The following is a 19,685-nucleotide window of genomic DNA, read 5'->3' as shown; positions in this document are numbered from 1 at the left end:
CACTGCCATCGTGGCGGAGCACCAGAACTCTTCTGTAATTTGTTAAACCACGTAAATTTAAAAATCTGGCTTTGTTTTTTTTATAGGAGGGATAATACTTTGCCATCTGCATGTTAAGCGGTGTGCTCGGGGAGGGCACAAAATGATCCCGTGGAGCTGTGGGCACTAACTGATCTGCTGCCTTTTCATTAACCAGAAGTAAACCAAAGATCACTTTGGGGACTTGTACTTTCTGATTATACTTTACAGCTCTACTTTAGTTGTTTTTTATTAATCTCTCTCTGGAGATAGGATGAACCAGGAGATCGTATTGAGCATAAATCCACGCAAAAGAATTATTTCTTATGAAAAAAATAATAGTAAAAAAAGCTGATTTTACAGACTGATGAAAAGGTTTCAGTGAATAAGGCATCTTGTGCACACTTTGTCTGTTTTTCTTCTCAAAGATGAGTAGAGCCTGGTAATGAGAGGGGGAAGTGCGTTTAAGCTAAGCTCACAACTAAGGGTTACGCACACGGGACAGCAACGGCTCGCGCAGGTATCGAGCGCTTCTGCCTCCAGGGCTCTTCTGCGACCGGGAACAGGGCTCTGCCCTCGTCGCTGGCCGTCGGCAGAGAAACCTGCTGCGTGTAAAACCAGCGGACGCGACGGCAGCCTGCCCAGCTCCAGCCCGCCAGCAGAAAGGGCTCCTTGCTGCGGGAGGCGAAATGCAGCGCAAACTGCCCGTCTAAAACCGCCTCTGCTTGTGCTAGAGGACAGTCCTGCTTGTGTGTCCCTGGGGCACTGCATGCCATAACAGAAGTAAACTATGGTTATGGAAGAATTATGATTATGGAAGAAGCCTGGGTAAAAGTGTGAGGAACCAATGGCTTGTCTGCAAGATGGAGTGAGATAGTTTGTGCATGTTCCTCTGAGTGTTGTTAACTCTCATCATGCCTTTGATTACTAGTCTTTGGGTTAGGTACTAGAGGATAATGCTCAGAAAATATATCGGGTGCCCCTTCCAATCCTGCACAAACGAAATGCTGCTCGAGGGGAGAGTATCAAATCCACACTCCAAGACTAGAAACCGCAGTGAGGGACATTCACCAAAGGCTGTGGCTAGATGAACCAGCCCAAGCAGGAGCGATGCGGGGCTGCCAAGGCCCTTGTGCCCAAGGAGAACGTGACACCGCTACAGACACGGGGGCTCTCCTGTGTTGGCATCTGGGCAACGCAAACAGATGTCGAGGGGGAACAGTGACAAACTGTCCCTGCCTGAACAAGTGACCCGTCCCCGTCCCTTCTTTTGACAGGCCACGTCCATCCCCTGGCATGGCTCTGAGTCGCACGTTTGCACGGTTTTAAGGCAACACCTCCTGGAAAGCTGCGGTACTGCTGTGCAGGCAGAGGCTGCTTCCCCCGGGGTCTGTGGAGGACAAAAAAGCGCGGAGCCGGCTGAGCACTTGTAGCACGCAACGTTACAACCCCCACTGGGGAAAGGATCAAAAATCGGGGGGCACATTTCCCATTTCTTTGCACATTTAAGCAAATCCAGGCCACCTCTCCGGCAGGATCGCCCTGTGTTTGTTTACACTGCTCTCTCTCGGGCACACTGGGCTACACCGCAGGCGGCCCCGCGGGTGCCCCGAACGCTCACGAGGAGGGAGCCCGGGGGGCCGTTGGGGGCCGCTAAATGGCGCCCGGCGCCCCCTGGCCGTAACGGCCGCGCCCCCCCCTCCGCCCCCGCCCGGCGCCGCTGCGCACGCGCGCTAAGCACCGCCCCCGCGGACGGCGGAAGTGACGCGGCGGGCGGGGCGGCGGGAGGCGCAGCAGCTGCGCGGATGCGGTGCCCAGGTAACGGCCGGGAGCGGGGCCGGGAGCGGGGCCGCGCGGCACGGGCTGGGAGGGGAGGGGGCGGCTGGCCCGGCCCGGACAAGCCGGCGGTAACGGCAGGGCGACGCAGCGCCTCCGGCTCGGGCAAGCCCGGCCAGGCCCCCCGCGCCCGGAGGCTGCGCTTCCCTGCGCGGTTTTCTCCCTACGAGCCCTTTCTTTCCCCCTCCCCTACCCCCAAATCCAGGAGCTCTTGGTCCCTTCCTGCTCCCGGCCGCTGCCTCTAGCCAGCAGAAACCTGGGCAAAGCCCTCCGTGTCTCTTGTTCTGTCACGGGGCGAATTTTCTACCGATTTAGAAGGTTAAATCAGCTTATGGGGGGGTCTGAGAAGCGCCAAGAGCGACACAGATTCAGTGGCGAAACGCTCAGGGATGCAGGTTTGTTAATTCGTTTAATCATGGTCTAAGTGTCCCTTAAAAGTGTTGCCAGAGCCCATCTCTCCGGGGGATAAAACCAGTTTAAAAGGTTCTGCCCTCTCCCCTGTGCAGTCTTTTTGCAAAACAAATATTTTTGTTCGGTTTCCTGCAAATTTATGGTTAGATGATGACCATGCTGGTAAATATTAGTGTTAGAAAGCACAGGATTATGAAAGTAGAGTTGTGGAAATCCTAAAAGTTTGCCTGTAATGCGTGTTGCTAGTACCTGTTGTGGAATCATTAACAGATTCCAAAACAGATGTTTGGTTTCAGAGAATAAAAGCAATTTGCTAAATTTAAACATGGGAGTATCAGAAAAAAAATCACATTTAAGCAGAGGGAACAGGTAGATAAAGGATGGAACCAGATGTAGTCAACAAGAAGTTGCCTTTGGAATAAAGCGTAGTGGGCTAATTGCAGTGTTCAAAATGCTTTCTCTTGGAAAATACAGGATTGCCGGAACTTGGTGTGATCGAGGTTTAAATGACTTTTGCACAGTGGCTTCTGCCCCTCTCTGAACCTGTTCTGCAAGGTGCAGATCACATTCCTTAGATCCCCTTTTAAGGAAGCATTTTCTTTCAGCTCCTTTATTACATTTACTGAAACTTAATCTCAACCACTGTCTTTGTAGAATTTATCCATACAGTGGCTAATAAAGCAGGTAAATTGTGGTTTGCTGTGCTCGGTTAGGAAGGTAAGATTTATTAAACGAGTGTAGGGATCCTCCAGGCAGATCTCAGTAGTCCAGTGCTGAAGTTAAACATTGACCTGCTGCCTAGGACTTTGGTTTTGTGTAACCCTGCCGAGTGTCACCTGCTGCACTGGCAGGGCAATACTGTGGCAAAGGTGCTCGTAGCTGTTTGAATGTGACATTTTAACAGCTCGCTCCTCTCTCGTGCTTCAGCAGAAGATAAAAAATGAATTAAAATGCCATTTCAAGGGAAGTGGGAGTTGGAATGTGGAAAATGTTGGGGCTTTTGTGCAGTGTTGCATGTACATAGGCCATCGTTTAGCAAGCCCCGTGGCAATGGTGTCGTTGTCTGCAGCGGGACGCGGGTAGGTGGTTACGTTTGTACCTGGAGGAGGTGACTCTTCACCTCCCTTCACTGTTCACCTTATGCACAGGGAAATGATGAGCCTTTGGGGGTCTCCGAAGGGAAATGATGAGCCTTTGGGGGTCTCCGAAGGGAAATGATGAGCCTTTGGGGTCTCCGAAGGGAAATGATGAGCCTTTGGGGTCTCCGAAGGGAAATGATGAGCCTTTGGGGGTCTCCGAAGGGAAATGATGAGCCTTTGGGGGTCTCCGAAGGGAAATGATGAGCCTTTGGGGTCTCCGAAGGGAAATGATGAGCCTTTGGGCTCTCCGAACTGGGGCCAGGTCCGGACGAAGTCTGGTACTCGTTTCTAATCTTGCTTGTGCTGGTTACCTTGAACTGGAATAAATTTTGTGTGCAGATAGGCCAGTTTATCCATTAAGTCCTGCCTCTGGGACTGTTCTTCCCAGCGCAGGTCTGGGGTTTTACACACACTATAATTTGAAGAAAAAGAAAACAAAGAGAGAAACCCTTTCATTCTTGCAATGATTACTTTCAAATACAGCTGGTTTCTGCCTGCTCCATGCCTCTTTTCCTTGCTGCTTTGGGCTTTCTTGCAGAGTCTAAAGCCTGATTGATAAAACTCCTGGAGAATAGAAGAATTCTTCTGGAACTGACAAGATTAGGTGCATTTCCATGTGATACAGAGTGTTTCCCTCTTGAATGCTTTGCTATGGGGAGCTTGACATACAAGTCCAAGAGGAGTATATTAAATAAAACTCGTTTTTCTCTAGTTAAGAGGCTTTGTACACAGGAGGTGTCCTAGACAGCTCTGACTTGACCGTGGGAAATAGGATTTTTTAAATAGGTTGTGAAGTTGCTAGCAAAAATACAGCCGGTCCTGGATGGTGCTTTTGGTGAAGGAATTTTTGTGTGTTTTAACAGCAAAAATATGTTGCGTTATTTGTATGCGAGTAGGGAGGAAATAAGGGAAATAAGCTATGTCTGGAGTGAGTGAGTTCACTGTCACGGTCTAGTTCTAGGGAGATTTTTTCCTGTGTTTGTTGGAAGGTGGTCGGTTGTGTCATGCATCAACTTCATTAGCTGTGTTTTGTTTGCTCGGAGGTATGTTTTGTTTTAAATGTAAGATTTGTTTGGTAAATCCTACTGTTCTATTTGTGAGGAACCCATGGAACAAGTGGTACAGGTTTTTTTAGTCCTCCCCTCAGCTTCTTTAGCTGTAGGAATTTGAAGGCATCCTGTGGCTCCTCCAGGGGTATGTTTATATGAAAATCCTGGTTTCAAGCACACATGATCGTTTAGAGTGTCTGAGATCAAGATCTCGGCTGAGCTCCAGATGGTGGTCAGGGGATTACTGAGAGAGCTAATTAGGAACATGCTTTGTGTAAGTCTCAGTCTAATTAAGTAGTTACATCACAATGATGTTTATATATCAATTTAGTAATGATTCATCGGATAACTTGGTGAAAAGGGTACCTGGCTAACCATGTGAAGTGTGTTTTGGGCTCACGTTGAGATGCTCCCCGGCACTTGCGGGCTGTTTGAATGGGCTGAACGCGAGTCTGGTGAGCTCTCTGAAGGTCCCTCTCGGATCCACTGCGGTGCAGTGAGCTGCGCTGAAGCCCTGTCCGTGCTGTCTTCATACTTGGGCTCCTTTGAGTCAGTGCTGAGGTGTTTTCGGAGTTCTCCTCAATGTCACCTGCTCCTCCTGACTTTCCCAGTGGAGCACGTCCTTTAATCTAGACTGCGTGAAACTCTTCCACTCCTCTTTCTGTAGCTGTCCTAAGTTGCAGCATCAAGTTGCAACAAACTGAAGAACAAAAGTCTGGAGACTCTGCTTCCCGAGCAGTCCATCACAAAAGCAAAAATGGCTAGTATGTATTGGACTGTAATTATTGGGAAGTGGCTGCTTTTCCTAGACTTCCTGGCTGCTGGCAGCATCGAGGGTGTGACCTGAACACACTGAAATAGACGGAGGGTTTTGTTGCTCGGGTGGTTTTATGCCTCTTTCACAGACCCTGCTAAAAGGGCAGGTTACTGTGTGGGACAAGGACACGTGTTTCAGTTTGTGCTGGTGTGGGCAAGCCATGAGCTGCTGCGTTTGGGTGGAACCCTAGTGTTAAGCCTTGAAGGAGGAGGAATCTCCTAAAAAGCTGGATATGGAAAAAACATGACTCTCATAGCAATCTATTTGTATATTTGGTCTGGTTCTTGCTAGGGATGTAATTATTTTGGCTGCAAAAGGCGCCTGTTGGGGCGTTTCTTTCCATTTGTTTCTGTAGTGTTTGCTCACTGACAATCCAAATAGTTTTCCTTAGCTTTTTCAGTCCTGCTCTTCAAGCCTATAGCCAGCTCCCTGCAATCTCAATGTGCCCTGGTGGGTTGTACAGATGGGCTGGGAGTGGGATGTCTCTAGTGGGGCTGAAGAAGCTCATCTTTCACCTTAACAAAATTAAGCAGAGTTACTACTTTTGAGATAAACCAAAGTGTAGCAAATGCATGTCAATAAGTAAAATGCAGGAGATGAACTGAAAGGGCCCCTTTGATAATATGATGTGATCCTCAGTTTTGTCACTGTCTGGAGTCTAAGTAAGTTGCTGCTCCCCTCACCCAAGCTTTAGGTTAAACTCTCAATACGTTACTGTAATGAACTTAATAAATGTGTGCTGTGAGGGTCAAGAAAGAAACTTTTGATTCTTCTGGCAACATCGTTATTTGGTAACTGTACCCATCTGATAGTTGAGTTTTGGATAACCCTTCAGCATGCCATTTTAAAAAGAAGGAAAATGCGAGGTTTATGTAACATAGCATCTTTCTTTGAGCTATGTTTTACATTTAAGTTTTCTTTTTAGATGTCCAGAATACCAGTTTACAAGAGGAACAGCAAAGAGGTCTAACTCCAAACACTGATGGACCATTACATCTCCCCAAAATGAGCCAACTGACGCCTTTCTTCTGGAAACTGGAATGTCTTGAAGGTGAGTACGTTTTGTTTGCCTGTGGCTAAGGAGCTTTTCAGTGTCTTTGGCCTGACCATAAATCTTCCCAAAGATCAGCCTGCCCTCATTTCAGCTTAGTGTCCATCTGCCTTTCTGGGATGGCCTGGGCTTGTGAATCTGGGCATTTTGTCATTGGAGGAAATGTCTAGCAAGCGGGTATTTTTTACATCATATCAATTAATTATGTTTAATTTGGAAGTGCTTGAAAAAGCTTGAGAACCTAGGCTAAGAGATGATTTATTTGACTTTTTAAGAATTATTTTAGATTTTTTTTTTAAGATGCATTCTTTTCAGTTTGGTGAATATATTTAATTAAGCAAGCCCTTTTTGAGTGCTGTTCCAGCAGTATCTCAAGTGGTATTATCACTGCTCAGAGAAGCCAAGGAAGAGTGTCTGCTGTCAAAGAGGACAAATCAATTCCCCCAAAGTACAGAACATGCTTGAGCGAAACTTAAACAAAATAATGTTTTGTAGAGTTTGTGTTATCCTTTGTGTTATTTTTGTACTCGGGCCCTTAGGGCTGTAGATGGTAACCATACACTATTCTTCTGTAACATCCTTTAATAGCAGAGATCAAAATGGGGAATGTTATGTAAGTTCTGCTTCAATATGGAAATAAAAGTAAAGGATTTTTGCCACAAACACTTAACATGTGAAATATCCTATTTTAGACTTAAAGTCTAAAAATGGTACTTTAATAAGTAACATGTACAGTAATGCTATTAGCCCATGTAAACCTACATTTGCTTGATTAAGAACATTAATTCTGATTAATTAGACTGTTTCCTGCTTTATAATATTCTTGACTGGAAATTTTGCATTTCTATTAGTTACTTTACTGATATATATATATATATATAGAGAGAGAGAGATTATATATTTATATATATAGTGCATCAGTATATAATATACTGATATATATCACTTTATATTTATTTTATATATATATATATATATATAATGCCTATTAATTCAAAGCCGATAGTGGAGTGTACCTCGTGGACAACGTGTCTCGGTGATTACCAAGTATCATTCTGTCTGCACAGAAATTATTTCAGCCTGTCCAGTGCTGGAGCCAGAGGCTTCTGGTGCACAAATACTCTTCTGTGTGAAAAGCAAGCCCAGTAGAAAGTTCACCTACAGCAAATTCAGTTTTTCCATTTTTTTTTTTGCAGACTGCAAGCTCTGTATGTCGTTACCCTTGTGAGTTTAAGTCCCTGTTTGCAGGGTAGTGCTGGGGAGCATCTCCTGCGTGTGACACTCGCCAGAGCGGGGAGAGGATGCGGTGTCGGGGGGGCATTACTAGGCAAGAAAGAAAAGACTCTTTGTAGCTGGTGAGAAGACTGTTTACATCAGCGCCGTGTTTGGTGCCCGCTCCCGTCCGCGTAGTTCTGAAGAAAGGGATGGGAAGCTGAGCCCTGCTGCAGTTTTTTTCTTCCTCCAAAGGCTTGCTGTTTTCAAGGTAAAGTGAGTGGCACCTGTGGTGCTGAGACGTGCAGGGTGTCATGTTAGAAACTGGAAATGCAATAGCAGTAACTGAGCTGTTGCACAAGTAGTGGAAGCAGTCTAGGGCATGGCAGCAAGTTTCCTGGAAAGTCGGCCCTGCATTGAGCTTGTAGCTTTTGTCAAAGCTACTTTTAAAGTAAATAAAAGCAGTGAATCTCACAATGCTTGGTATATATGTATGTATATATATGTCAATATATAAATACAAACTTTTTTGCATATTTCATTTGCTGTGTTGAAAACTATTTGTTTTGTTGTGTCCAGTGAAATATTATCACTGTGGACTGATAGGACATTAAATGAAATCTCTCAGTATCAGTCCAAGACTTGCTGTCCTTACAGATGTTTTGTGCAGCTGCTTCACCTTAAATGGCTTTCCATGAACAAGCCTTTGGGAATCCCTGAGCTGGTCCCTTCCTGTGCCGAGGGGAATCTGCAGCCCGACTCAAGTAGGGAATGAGTGTCTGCACTAAAGGCTGCAGCGTGATTTTCTTTTGTTAAGAACTACGAAGAAAAATCACTTTGGTACGCAAAGCAGGCTGAGTTGCCATTTAGTTTAGGTAATAAACTGTAAAACCTTATGGCACATGAAAGGGAAAAAAGGGAGATATTGCTTTGGATACTTTGTTTCCAACTTTCTGAGCGTAACAATTTTATTCTTCTGGTGTACTTTTCCTAAATCTTATATATTTTTACATTACATAAATGAAGTCTGCTTATGTTTGATCATGTATTAAGGTTAGATACATGAGTACAAAATAGGTGCAGTTCCTTGGTGCAGGTGTGTTACTGCGATTTATTCATCCTTGCAATCTAAACACTGCTGTGCATTGATGTATCTTTTTCCTCTTAGCCAAAGCAGAGTTCTGATTTAATCTTTAAATTTAAACACCCCTGATGAAAGCAGCCAGGTTATGGCAAAGCATTGGATGCTCCTAGAGTCAGTTTGTCCACCTGCCGTTAGCGCTTAAGCCATAGCAAGCGTGGAATAAGCTAAACTTTCTGGCTGTTCTTCATGCCTTTTAGTTCAGTAAGAAAGAAATGAAGCTGTATTGACCTTTTTCTGACGCCTGCTGTCAGTGGAGCTGAGGGCAGAGAAAGAAGTAATCAAAAGAAATGAAGATATCAGACTAGAATCGTTATTAATATGCTACTCTATTGCTCCAGTTGGAGTCTTGCCCTTTGGAGGAAAATGCAGTCAGTCTCAGCTGCTAGTCCCTCTAGCAACGTGAGATACTTGGGTTTGAATTTTTATAATGATCTTTGCAAGGCTCGTTTTGAGCAGTGCCTCCCAAAGACTGCCGGGCATCTCACAGCAGGGCTTGTGCTGCCCTTCGCCTGGGATCTTCCTGTGCCCCCAAAACGAGCTCTTGTGTAAGCGCTACTAGACGTGGTTGTGCGGAGCGGAGGAGGAGGAACCGCCTGCAGCTCCCGTGGACGCGCCAGCGTTTTACTGCGCGCTCCATAACGGTGAGGAGAGCGGGGCAGAGCTGCAGCTGCGGGGCCTCTGCCTCGGAGCGGGGCTGCCCTTGCCCTTCTCGCAGCAGGGGCCGTGAACTCAGTCTCGCAGGGTTGTGCTCTAGGTGAGGAGATGGATTTCTGTGCTTTTTTTGAACACTGAAGTATTTCTATGTGAAAAGGAAGCATATGTCTGCAGCAGTAAACACAATTGGTGTGGACACATCTGGTGAAAATGGGCAAGTTTGTTAAAACACGAGTATAAGGGAGTATTAGAACGGATGCCTGGGGCTTCTGTATGACTTTTCAGTGCTCTGGATGGTTAATACAGAATCCCCTCACTGCTAGGGCAGAAGAGCCCAGAATAATTTTCCTTGTCCCAGTTAAGTCAAGAGTTATTAGAGCGGCAGTAGGAAGGTTTCAGCAAGAGGGGGAAAGAGGGTGAGGGCAGTGTCAGCCCTCACTCTTGCTAGCGAGAATTCGAGTGAAAGGAGGAAAGCAGCAGAGGCAGCACTTGTGAGCAGGAGCCTAGGAGGTGGCTTGTTGTGTGCAAGGTGAATGTGACCTCCTCACTGCAACATCCTAGGGTCAATTACTGGGAGGTTTTCAAAAAAAAAAAAAAAAAAGTTTCCAGGCTCTCTTGGCTTTTCGCAATGAAAATAATGCCCAGAAGGCATGAAGTAGTGTATTCTAGAAGGTCAGGTATTAGTTGAAACAGCCTGGGATAGGGCTGCACATGGGAAGGGCGAGAGCTCTGTGACCCGTGGGCTTCCCTCCTGGTGGCCTTCAAGTCCCAGAAGTTGGGTTGACCAACTGCCCGTTAGAAGAAACGGGCCCCTGGCTAAGGGCTGGTTGTTCCCTCTGCCACGCGAGGAACCCGGCAGCACGTCCGGGCCTTTACGGGCCCCCTGAAGGCGGAGGGGAAAGAAGCAGATTAATGGTTCAGGGCAGGTGAAGAACAGGAGAGAGATGAAAAGGGGAAGTGGAGATTTCCAAAAAGGTCATGGGATGCACTGGGGGCAGGGGGCGAGTGGTTGTTTGTTTATTTTTAAGAAAAGTTTTCATTTTAGGGAGTAAGAAGAACTTAATTCGGGAACTTTTTCCTCGCACATAATTATTTAATCAACCTGAGCCTCTTTGGAATGGGGTCGGCGTAACTCAAGGAAACAGCAGGGAAAGGAGCCTCTCTGCCCTCCCCAGGGCTCCGTGGTTTCATTTTGTTTGTCACTGCTGCGTGAGTTTGTCTCTGGCTCCATGGAATCACCGTTTTCTTCTCTGGCCCCTGCTGCCCTCCAGAGCTTTGCAGCACTCGCTGTCCTCCCGGATGCCATTCGATAACTGCTGTTCTCGGGTGATGCTGTTCCCAGTAGCTTGTGGGACTGCCCGAGTTCTGAAATCGAGGCCACTTCTTTAGAGCTCCATTGATGTCTTGCTAGTGCTCGTGCTCCTGTGTTGTGCCTTGGCGAAGGGAATCAAGTAGGATTTTGCTGGTTTGTGCCTACTGTATCTGTAGCGCTTCGCAGGAGGGCTCTCAGTCCTCCTCCTGTTTTATTTTTATACCTGTGTTTTCATTTTGTGCTGTCTAGAAGTCGAGACAGACAGCAAAATGCAGTTCAGCAGTGCGAGAACGGCGCTCGTTCTGAGTCCCTGTTCTGCACCAGTGAAGTGTTGGCGCTGGGTCGCGGGTCTTTCTGCCTCCTGCAGGGCCACGTTTCACCTTTGCACATTGACACAGCTCCTGCAAAAAAGGTGGTGAAATTGCCCTTGGGCTCCTCTCCCCTCCAGCCCTTCTGTTCTTTGGGTGTCCAGTGTGTTTTTCCCGTAGCCAGAGCTGATGGGGAGAAGCTGTCATGCAAGTTGGAAGGTTTCACCTCGACCTAAGTGGCCTGGCTGGTTATTTGTGTCTTTCTCTACTCTAACAAGACGGTGTAATTGGGTAGGATCACACTGGCCTGCAGCTTGGAGTGAGAAATGGGCACTGACTGTGCCAGGGACTTCTGCAGTAACTGAGGGATGTTGCAAATGCTTAATCTTCCATGCAAAAGCATGGTCTACTTCTGTGCTTCCATTTTTTATTTTATTTTATTTATTTTTTTTAGCTCCAAACAGTGCTGTATGGGTATTGAAAAACCCACACTCCTAAAATAGATCGTGCTGGGCTGGTGACTCTCCTTCAGGAGAGGGGAGAGAAGGTGACCATGAACAGATGGCAGGTATTAGTCATATCACTTAATATATCCCAAGAACTCGAATGCTAGGAGTGCAAAGGTGCTGAAGGAATTTAGGAGAGATGTGTCCTCCTGGTGAACCAGCCTGGATGTTAGAGCAGACATGAGAGCACGAAGTCTTGTAGCTGAATGAGCTGAATCCAGGTGAACTTCATCTGCTGCTTGACCTATTCCCATCACAGCTCAGCTGCCAGTGGGCACCTTGCAGTGTCGTTCAGCTCGTCCCCTCGGTGCCTGAGGTCACCTGTATGTAGGTGGACCTTGGCTTTGGACCTGGTAGGCCTCTGAGATGCTGCTGACTAGCTGGGAGCACATCTTGTAAATGAAATGGGGAATAGACGGAGCTGTTCACCACCAGCGTGGGGATGAGCAGCCGGAAATCACAGCCCCAGTCTGTCTGATCTTGAGTAGTTTTCTGAGGTTAGAAGTGCTGCCTCCTGATGCTTTTGCTTCACGTTTTGGGGCATTTGTTTATGAAGGACACTGCTTTTTTTTGTATTCCTGTCACTTGTCCTAGCCTGGATCTCTGCAAAAGCCAACACTGTGCAGGTCCCTGAGCGACAAGCACCGTGTCGATGGCACCTCCTGTCCTTGACTTTTAGCTTTCCCCTAGCAGGCAGCAAATGTGAGCGAGCGAGTAAACCCCTTGCGCCACTGTGGACCCTGCGAATGCATCAGGGCTTCCTTTATTAACGTTGATCCTTAAATGGAGCCAGGACACTTTGAGAACGTGGCAGCGGCCAGGGCAGCAGGCAGTAAACACCATTAAATGCCAATACTGCTCAATATTTGCTGTTAATTGAGCGAGGCCGCAGCTGCTGGTCTGCAGCTTCAGCCAGGATAAATTAGTAATGAGGCCATAACTCAGGGTGCTCCTTTCGTTTCCCCTGTTTTAAAGTTGCATCAGCCCTTGGTAGTTCAGGAGTCTGGGGCAGAAATCAAAGGTTTTTCCCACCCAACGATGGTGGATTTGTTGCACCAACTTGTGTTCAGTGCGTTGGCTGCCATGTTGAAACTGCCCTAAAACCTGCACAAAGCTGCAAAGCTCCTTCCTGCCCTGGGGGACATTTTTGTCGCTTGCACTGGCTCCTGAAGCTGTTTTCAGCTCTGGCTTCTTCTGTTCCCAGAGTTTTGGGTTACCTTTGTGGTCCTGCAGGTGTTTGAGGACGAGACTTGCTCCAGCGGGCCCCAGCCTAGCAGAAGGGAGAAAACCAGTTGGAAAACTTCCTTGGTGCTTTTGCTATGCAAATCCGTGGAGTTCAACCTTTACTGATAAGCTGTTATCGGCCCCTGCTACAATAACAAACCCTCCCACTTTGCCCCGCTGGGAGAGGAGGCTCCGCAGCCGGGCAATGTGCAGGAATGCTGCGCCCATCCCGGGGACAAAGGTTCCTCTCCGAAGGAATCAGCTACAGCTGCTGGTGTTGGTGGTGGTGCCCTCTTCCCTGTAAGTATTTATTTTGCACAAAAACACTAAAACACTTGGACTTAGGCGGGATTGCACGAAGGCAGAGCCCCGTTGCAGCGTTTCGCAGCGTCGCCGCAACGTCAGGCTGGATGTGGGGAATGGAATCCGAGCTCTGCGCGAGCGGCGCCCATTGCCTCCCCTGCAGCTGGGCCTTTCCCGCCAGCAGGGGAATTTCAAAGCAAATAATGCTCTGTGTGCTCAGTTCTTCAAACAAATACATCTGCGGGGGGAAAGGTTTGAATCTAGACACTCCCACTGCTGCTGGTATTTTGTTAGGAGGAGAAACACTAGGCTGAAGGAATTCCTTGCGTCCATGATAGCTAAATTAAATAAAATAAAGGAAGGGAAATATTATTCAGGAGTCATTTTGTGACTCCCTGTCCAGGTGATTTCTTTTGTATTACCCACTTCTGGTTTTGTAGTTCTGTTTCTGTTCAATTCACACCAACAGCCTTTAGCAAGAGGGTAAGTGGGTTTGTGCCTTTTTAAGAGTTCGAATCCATGCAGCAGAGTGCTGGTTATTTGCTGCCTTAGGTGCACATCAACTCTCAGGTTGAACCTGGGAGGCAGCATTTTAAAAGCCGATGGGAGGCTTTAAAAGACACCAGTAAATGCAAGTGTCTAAACTGATCTGCTGGTAAAAGCAGTTGGCCCCCCAAGGCTCTTCTCGTCCTGGGCAGCAGCAGTTCTTGCCTTGCTTACCAGGGAGCAGCAGATGCTTTAAACTCTGTCCTAGAAGGCAGTATTTTTCATGTGAAATTCAGGAATTTATTTTGGTGGCATGCGGCCGGCTTCGGGCATCTACAAGCTGATGGCTGTTAACAGCATCTTTCCCCTTTTAGTGGGCTCTTTTCCATGTATGGGAGTTATTTGTGTTTAAAACTACTGCAAGACAAGCGCTCTCCTTTTTAAGCTTTCTTTTGAATCTCTCAAGTCTGTGTTTTCATTTATTTTATCTTAGGAAGGATTTTTTTTTGTCAAAGAAAATATACCTCGTGACTGTGTGCATGTGTATACATATATATATATATATATCTGTAATTATGTATTTATATGCACACCCTTTCTGTCTTAAAACAGACATAAAAATTGTAATCGTTCTTTCTGGATTTTCTTTGCTAACTTAACCCCAGAAGTAGTGAACGGTGGCCAACACTTACATTTTTGGGTATCACCAGGTGGTAACTAGTGAAATGTGTCTCCCACTGCCGATGCTGGAGGAGCGCAAGCGCATGAACAGATACACCACGTTTGTGCGACGTTAGATGGGTGGTTTTTGAAGGCGTATTCTGCAGAAACTATTCATTTTCCATAACTTTTACCATTAACAGAATGCTTAACTTTGAGGTCAGTTTTGACTTGGAGGGGAATACCTGATGCTTCCTCCTACTTCTGCAAAAGATCAGGAACGTGCTGAACTTGGTGTTGGGAGAGGTCTCGGTGTTGGCCGCGCTGTGCGATGGTGCCTGTGTTGTTGCAAGCCCGTAGCCACCTACCTTTTGTTTTCTAAAGCATTTTAATTTTTGTGCTGCTTCTAAATGTGCAGGTGCCATCGGGATGTGCTGGTGGAATGCCCTGCTAATCACTTGTCTGTACAGTTCACCCCTGGTCCTTCTGACATTGGGTTTTCTGCTCTTATGCTTCAGGTGGATCTCAGAGACCTTTATTAAAATACGTTTTTGTTTAAGAGGATTCTGAGTTTTCTCCCTGCTGCTGTTTCTAGAGAGAAGTCGTCAGTGCTGGGCTGGCCTAAACGTTGCTCGTGGTGCCGCTTCGGGGAGCAGCTTGACTTACCTCACGTGAAGAGGAGGCGGATGTGCAGCGAGCCACGAGGACATGGGCTTTCAGTGCACCTGGAAAAATGATCAGGTATCAGCAGCTCTTTCCCTTTTAACTTTGAATTTTAGCTGAGCTGTCAGCGAAACCATAAAGCCCTCACTCCTGCCGTCATCCTAAAATTTTAGAGGTGTTTTCCCTTCACAAGGTAGGGTTGAGGTAAGTTTACCTGCTGATCTAGATTGTAGCTGTTTCATGGCTAAACTTGCTGCTTCACAGTAGCCAAACTACAAGTGCTAAAGAGATGTTTGCACAGGGTATGAGTTGAATTTAAGTGTTCAGATTTTTCAGATTTTAACTTGAAGTCTGAAAGCACTTGAGTTTATAGATTGAGATTTCTTGCTGCTCTGACGGGACAACTTTGACATATTAGTTTTCCATCCCTATAAATACTGTTGTGTTGTACTTAACTCTGGTAACAGGCTGCTTTTTGGAGAATGCAGGTTTCGTTGCAGGACTCAAGGCTATTTTGAAGTGAGTGGAGCTAGCAGTGAAGCTCTGACCAACACGGAGACTAGCAGTGCCTTTTGAAATCTGAGCACATTGTAGGGTAAACAACATGAGCTGTCTGTCTTTAGTCCCATGTTTGTTCTTAAGCATCCGTTGATCTTTTATAAAATCCCAAATAGCGTCAAACTTAACCGCTGGTGGTAACTCCTGTGCCCCAGGATTTGGATTTGCCACCTCTCCCGCTGCTGGTGCTGGCAGTGGTGCGAGGTGCTGTAGGTGGTGCAGAGCTGCCGCGTCCCTGGCCTCCCGCCTCAGGAGGCGCGACGACACGGACGGCGCTCCGAGGCGACGAGAAGGCTCCGTGGTGGAGCTCACTGCGATCCCAGCGCCAAGGGCCTAAGTAGGAGCCTGGGAGCAAGGCACAGCAGGCAGGGGAGGCTGCGTGTCGACCCTGCGCTGGTCTCCTTGGGTTTGCTCGACATGAAGTGGCCTAATCCTAGGAAAATGTGTATTTTCCGAAGGCCCTCCGTGTGTCTTCGGCAGCTCGCCGTAAGGCAGAGCTCTTGCCTTCAGCTCCCAGGAGTCCTGCCTCGGGTGCCCCAGGCCGCTCACTCCTTGCAGGTTCATCCTCTGAGGAGTGACTGACCGTGCCAGAGCACCTGGGGTGCCACAGAGATCCCTTGGGACGCAGTGCTGGGAGCTTTGTGGTGACAGCGGTGACGCCTCTTCATTTCACACATTATCGTTACTTTGAGCTTTGAAATTCAGCCTGCTGGTCTTCCTATTAAAAAGGTTCATTTCTAGCACAAGTTACGTTGATGCGGCAGATTCCAGGATAATTTTTTCTCCTGTATTGTGTGAGGGGTTAGGCTAAGTGGTCAGATAGCTCCTTTAGTCTTCAAACTACTGTATTTTTCTTGCTCTGTGTCTGCAAAGAGAATCTTTATGAGCTGCTTTCGCTTCTGAAATAAATGGCAGGGAGTTTTTCTTTGCCTCTTGTCTCCTATGATCCCACAACGTGTGTGCGTGCTTGTGATGCTCTTTGTAATATATATTGCCTTTGGTGGCATGTCAACCTGATGTGTGTGGGTATTGCTCTTCCTGAGGATAGGTTGTGAAGTGAATGTATCACCCTAGCAGATATCTTAGTTTAACCATATTTGTTTCCTGTTTTGAAAAATAAAATGGTAAAAATTGTGTATCACAAAACAACACTTTGCTGGTGTGTAAACACTCAGATTGAGTCAGATTGACTCAATATTTACTTCTGAAGTGAGAAATGCTTGATATTTGTGTGTATGGTTTTCAGACTGCTTTATCTTTTGCTTTTGTAATTAGTGTCAAGAATATACTTTTTTTCCTTTGACATCTAGTCATCTTCAGAAAAATTTTTGAAAGCATGTACAGCTAATTTCTGAGAAGTTGCATTACTGAAATATTTTCTCTATGTATTTATAGAAGGAAGGGTTATCTATTTGATATTCTTCATTGCATGTATATATCTGTGCAAAGCACTGGGAAAAGGAGCATAGTTTATCATTCTGTGATTTTCTAGGCATTAAGTTCAAAGAAATATTTTCCTGAAAGACTCCTCTCTTTTCTGTTTTATGTGGTGAAGCCAACTAAAAAAATCACTCACCTACGTCTCTTTATTTGTAAAATTACCTATACAGTTTTCTTCAGGTACTAAATGGGTTCCTTGTAGAACGTGAGAAAACACTCGGTTGCAAGGAGACTGAAAATGATTTGGTCCTTTTTCTTTAGGTTTGTATGATCTTTCATGCAGAGAAGCTGCAGAGAGGATAGCTGGGAGGAAACTGAGCTCCCTGTTTTGGGGATTGCAGGAAGACAAGGAATGGAGATGAATCTGGGGGCTGGTTTCTTAATACCCACAGTGAGGAGCACCTGGGTGTCTTAGCAGCAGAGCAGTAGTGTGTTGAAAGTCTAGCTAGCTCCCACATTATGGATGGTAATTAAGGTGCAGTATTTTGCTGAAGAATTAAATTCTCCTTTGATTTGAAGCTGGTATCATCTCCATGAAAGCAATTAGTTGCATGAGCTACCCTGTGCTTGCTTCCTTGCTGACAGTTCATCAGCTGCTTCATCAGCTTTGCTTCTCCTTTTTATTTACCTCATCTTCTCTGTTTGCAGACAGGGCTCTCTGGGATGCTCCCTACATGGTGACTCTGGTAGTAGGGGTGGCTTAAGGCCACAGAGGCCCTGCTTGTAAGGGGCCTTATGATCTTCTGCAGATCATGTGTCACTTGGAGATCAGGCGAATCACTTTCCAACTGCCTAGTCTGTCCTTGTCCTTTTTTTTTTTTTTTTTTTTTAATTTTTCCTGCCTGTATTGTATTATCTTTTTATGAAGAGGATACATGTATTTTCTGCAAGCCTAACATGAAAACTAAGTGGGAAGTTGGAGCTGGAGTATGCTCGGAGTGCAGGCACCTCCGTTTGCACAGTGTCTCATTCCTCCTCTCTTAATGAGGACTCGTATTTACCAACATGGTGCTTATTCCCTCAGGATGGGCAAAATCCTGTGCAGTGCAAACCAGGTGGTTGGGTTTAGATGGAGTATTAGCACGTTGGCCACCTCTTTGGTGAATGTTATTTAATTTCTAGCTGCTCTTTGAGGATGGCTGTACGATATTGCAGTTGTCCAGGGTAGTGCTTGAGCAAGAAGCAGGATCACTGCTGCTAATGAGCTTAGCACTCTTAATCTGAATATTTTGAACTAAAATTCCATTAAGCATCATGACTGTAACTGTTTAAAGTGTTGTCATTACTCCTGGTTATGTGAGTAGCTCTGTTGTGGTTCCTTAGAGAACTTGGGAGTATTGAGCCCTCGGACCTGCATTTAGCAGCAGAGGAAAAGCAGAAATGTCTGGCGGAGAAGGAGAATCAGATAGAAGCACTGAGCTCCACAGAGGCAATGATACCTTCATGAGTGGCGTTAGACTTCTCAGAGCCTGAGATGAAAATACTGAGTTGGGTTTGTTTCTCTTAAGAATATTTACATGGGGCTGACCCATCGTTCTTGAAGAAACTATCACAGTGCTGTAGAGAACTCTTAAAATATTAAGAATAGTGCCTTATTCCAACAGTTTCTGATTACTAAATACTTGACTTGCCAGTGGGCTCTTCATGTAGCTATGGCTAGAAATCTGGTTTATATTCCTCAAAGAAGTTGTACAGCGGCAGCATGAGTAGAAAGATCTGATCAAGAGAGACCTTATACTGCAAAAGATTTTTATTTATTTTTTTTTAAAACTGGTCTTACTCTGAGTTTTCAGTTTTTCAATATTTTCATAGGAAAAAAAGCTGAAACATTCCAAAAGATCATCTTGACCCTCTGCCTCAAAGCACCCTTGCTATTGCTAGAAGATTTTGGGGAGAGTTGTTTCCTCTTTGCCCTCTGATATATGAGGCAACATAACTTGTTTCTCAGCTAGTGCTTTGCAGTATTTATCTTTTAGAAGACTTTTCCTTAAGTTTCTCTTTTTGCAGTTTCAGTCTGTTACTTGTGTCTACCATGGATGTGGAGGACGTTTATTCTTTGCAGAAGCCCTTTGTACATTTAAGGACCCTTATCATGTCTCCTCAATATTATCTTTTCTTTTTACTTTCTTTTTCTAATGTCTATCTCTACTTTCTCAGAATAAGAAGCATCAACCTCTCTTTGTTCTCTCTTTGGTTGTGGCTCTTTTTAACCCTTTGGCTTTTTCTGCAGTTCTGCCGTGGCTTCTCTTTCTTGTCATACTACGCTCCAAACCCTGGGCTTGCAAGTCCAGTTAAAGCCTTAGTGTGACTCAGCAGACCAAGGGGTTATTCTCATTCTCCTGCTTGTTCTCCCATCTGCAGGTTAAAAATCTCTTAGCTGGAAAGAGTCTAGTTGAAAAGCTGGAGATCACTGAGATCTGGTGCTCTAAGTAGGACCTTCTTCCTTCCTGTCACCCACCAGGAAGGGCATTTGAAACTGGTCTGTATGTCTGTGGGCTTGGGAATTGAACCAAGGACTACAAATTCTAGAACTTGAAAGTGTCTCTTTAGCCATCCTAACTATGCAAATACTTGCCCGGACTTTCTTCTCTTAGGGAAGAATTTGTTCACTTTCCTATATGTTAGTCCTTGTAGACAGTTTTCACTGTAAAATCCCTCTTGCACCTCTGAAAGTGTGTGCCATGATTTGATAAACAGCCTCATGGACACACAGTTGTAAAATTACCATTTCAGACGTTTTAATTCTCATCAATTTTCCAACTTTTTAGGACAGAATACACCACAGAAGTGTTACGGGTTTGCTTTGTTCTCATGTACGCTGCTGGCCAAGGTGCTGGAATGAGTGGTCCCTCTGCAGCAGACCAAAATCCCCCTCTTTTCAGTCAAAGTTTGTA

At 45.9% G+C, this 19,685-nt stretch overlaps 1 protein-coding gene across 2 annotated transcripts in view; it reads left to right on the top strand.

Moving 5' to 3' along the window:
• The first annotated feature begins 1,816 nt into the window (after window positions 1-1,816).
• The window catches only part of MAP3K13 (mitogen-activated protein kinase kinase kinase 13), a 46,739-nt gene continuing 28,870 nt past the window's right edge, over window positions 1,817-19,685 (top strand). Inside the window, exons 1-3 of one of the 2 annotated variants that reach the window (XM_088530273.1) lie at window positions 1,817-1,836; window positions 6,196-6,321; window positions 14,726-14,871. The gene's annotated coding sequence lies outside the window, so the exon portion shown is untranslated. The remainder of the gene's footprint in view (window positions 1,837-6,195; window positions 6,322-14,725; window positions 14,872-19,685) is intronic. The other variant, XM_088530274.1, reaches the window with a different exon arrangement.

The sequence above is a fragment of the Tinamus guttatus genome, unplaced genomic scaffold, assembly GCF_059628265.1.
Source record: "Tinamus guttatus ecotype Peru unplaced genomic scaffold, ASM5962826v1 Tinamus_guttatus_pri_ptg000364l, whole genome shotgun sequence".
NCBI lineage: Eukaryota > Metazoa > Chordata > Aves > Tinamiformes > Tinamidae > Tinamus > Tinamus guttatus.
Note: the sequence above shows the minus strand (reverse complement) of the source record. Positions and strands in the feature narration are given on the sequence as shown.